This window comes from Sinocyclocheilus rhinocerous, unplaced genomic scaffold (genome assembly GCF_001515625.1).
Source record: "Sinocyclocheilus rhinocerous isolate Xijiao unplaced genomic scaffold, SAMN03320098_v1.1 scaffold809, whole genome shotgun sequence".
NCBI lineage: Eukaryota > Metazoa > Chordata > Actinopteri > Cypriniformes > Cyprinidae > Sinocyclocheilus > Sinocyclocheilus rhinocerous.
Genome location: NW_015652299.1, coordinates 228,132 through 231,392, shown reverse-complemented (window position 1 = coordinate 231,392; position 3,261 = coordinate 228,132). Strand labels below are relative to the sequence as shown.

Here is a 3,261-nt window from a genome sequence, read left to right as displayed (position 1 = left end):
ATTGGCTCGTTTAGTTTACACTCGAAGTAGATTGGTCTATCGAAGCGATATCCCAATTCGTCGGTCACGACGTGACGTCTCCGTTCCCTCCTTCAGGGAACGAGGGTTACCATACGTAACCGAGACGTTACCTCACTCAACGAGCCACCCACTCTGCCTGGAAAGGTCACTGCGGTGCGTTTAAACAGACAAAACCAACACTCAGACAAGTACGCTCTCAAAGGAAAGAGAAAATAAAGTTTACAGACAATAGATGGCAATATGCTGGTCTACCCTTAAGTAAATTAAAATTATTTTTGATAATTAAATTAGACTAAAGAGCAAAAGACCAATAAGTTAAGAAAGAATAATGACTAAATAAACATATAAAGATGAGAAGGAACTAATTTATCATCATAATACATATTAAGTCAATTAAAGGGAAGAAGTAGTTAATGAAAGGCTCTTATTTATCTTAACTCTCTCCCTGCTATTTTTTATGTATTATTTACCAGTTGCCAGTCACAGCTGGCATTTTGATCATATTCACTAATGCACTATGATAAATCGTATTTTAACTGTGATCACGATTTCTGCTTCACTCAATGTATTAAGCATAATTGTCTGCAATATTTGCTCACTGGTTATGTATCCTGAAAATGTTTCATTTTAATTTGGCATTTGCCTTATCTTGTGTTGGTAACAATCCTCCACAAGCTTTCATGTTTGCGGTTGCCAGAGGTCGAGAGTTTAAATCCCCCAATCTGAGCTTTACTCTTAAATCAATACATTTTTGCCAAGTGGATTATTTAGTCTTCAAAACCTTGCAACCATGCATGCTCGCTCTGACTACATTACAGAAAGAATCACATATGAGCTGAAAACAATGGCAAACATGTAATTCTCTATTGAGAAATTCTGCTTGAATAAAATTGTAATGCAGCCAGTCAGTGTGTTCTCTTGATTTGTGCATATGCGAAGGTCTAATAATTCTGATGAAATGTAAATAAATAAATAAATGGCAATAATTACGATTAATAATCATGATCAACCCTATATTTTTAAGCACTGTCATAAATAATGGAAAATCTTGTCATTGGCGGGGAAAGAGTCAACAGTCGCTTTAGATGAAAATTAAATGCACAGGCGATATATTCCTACTTAAAATCTACGACATCCTGTCATAAAGGCATTGCATTGCCCAGCACTCACAAGATGACATATAAAGACACAAATTGTCCATGCTACCTTTTGTTTTGCAGCTGCCTTTGTGGAAAAGGAGTGTGCTTAATTGTATTGAATGTGCACTTGAATTATACTTAAAATCTTAAAAAGAAAAAAAGTAATTTCAGATAATATAATATTAATGGAATATAATGAAACTGTTTCTTAACACACTTAAGTACACTTTTAAAAAGTGCACTTTGTAATGATGTCAAATAAAGTACATTTTAAATCATCTCATGATTTAATAATATTTTGTAAAGCTTTAAATAACTACACTTATTCTGATGTGTTGACTAACAAACTAACGAACATGAAGAAGTACTTGATTATAATTTTAACTGCAGTGTTTTTATTTAATATTACATTTAAGTTAATATATTTGTAACATTTAATAATTTGTAATATTTGTAATATAATATTCTACATTCCAGCTTCAATAAAATATGGACTTACAAATATATTTAAATACATGATATACAAGTTTCCCATAAATGATTGTCAATATATCCGGCAGTACACTTTAACCATATTTGAAGACAATAGGGGTAATTATGAAATTACATATAAATATATATTGAAGTCCTACTTAAGTGGGTTCAAAAGCACTCTTAGTTTCACTAATCACACCTAATACAAATTTAAATTATAATACATTTTCATTTAATTGTAAATAACAAGCAATAAAGTGTCTGAAAACAATAAGTTTGCACTTTATTCTTTTAATATAATATTTAATATACTATTAATATAATATCAATTACATTATATCTTATGTCTTTTTAAGATATGCCAAAGTGTACGTCTTTTTCACAAAGGAATTCATCATTGTGGGTTGTTAATTTGGCCCCACTTTAATTTTACTTCAATATCTATGGCATATCTATCAGTATCTTCAATATAAGATTCACAAAGAAAAAGAAATGGGACGCGTGTAAGTGAGCGAGCATAATTGTGATGTCAGCACAATAAGACTTAAAGCTCAAGGCACAATACTCAGAAGCCACTGCAATATCTCCTGGAAGAAAGTCTACCATCTGAGACTGTAAATCATCCAAATCATCACAGCTCAGACGGGATGAGAGATAAAAACATGTTTGGTCTCTAATGACAGATATTGGAATGTCAGTCATTAATCATTATGATAATGCGGGTCAAATGGCTAAAGCCACATTTGAGGAATAAGCTGAAGAGGTAATTATCATTTTTAAAGGCCACATTTGGGCTTGAATGACATTATGGATGATATTGAATCTCATTAATGTTAATAAGTACTAATGGAAAATAAAAACACTTGGAAATTGCGATTCAAAGCAAATGTAATTGCATCATTTAAGCAATTAGAGAAAATGCACCTCAGTCCAGACAAAGTAAAAGAGAAACTCCATGACTTTCTAATGTATTCTAAGAATCAGATTTATATTAAAAGTACTTTCACTATGAACAATGCTGATGGTATTGTTTATAGCACATGCAGTCTGTGTTGTTTCAGCACTCAATTCACTAAAGGAATTATGCAAAACCAGTACCCAAAAAGTAAGTGCTAAAAGCAATTTGCACGTCACAGTTAGAGAATACAGCAGACTTCTGTGATCTGACATACTATGATGCTTCTCTATCATTCAGTCATCATGTGATAAATTACTACTTCCATTATTAATATACAAAGTACACAAACATTTTGTCTTCTAAACAAAATGTCTTTTAGTGCCTGGTTTCTGCTTGAGGTAACACAGGTAAAAACAGCTAATAGTTTTGTGATGAGGTGCACCGCACAATAAGCCTAATTTCACAGAAAGAAAACATGTTTCTGTGAATAAAGGACAACATTAAATTGTCAATTTGACTTATTATTCAATGCTATTTCAGTCCAACCACGGCCCATTATAAGATTTCTAACAGAGGCAGTCAGGTTTAGATTTGTTATCTGTTGGTATTTGATAGAATCCATGATGCCATGCATCGGAACAAAATGTCCAGGAGCTCTGGCAGAAAAATAGGCCCACAACAGTAAAGATCCAGCAGTATATTTAACCGTGGACATGGGGTACTTTTTAT

At 32.6% G+C, this 3,261-nt stretch overlaps 1 protein-coding gene across 1 annotated transcript in view; it reads right to left on the bottom strand.

Moving 5' to 3' along the window:
* Nucleotides 1-3,261, bottom strand: part of LOC107714521 (nectin-1-like) — a 193,300-nt gene that overhangs the window by 9,658 nt on the left and 180,381 nt on the right. The gene's annotated exons all lie outside the window — the stretch shown is intronic.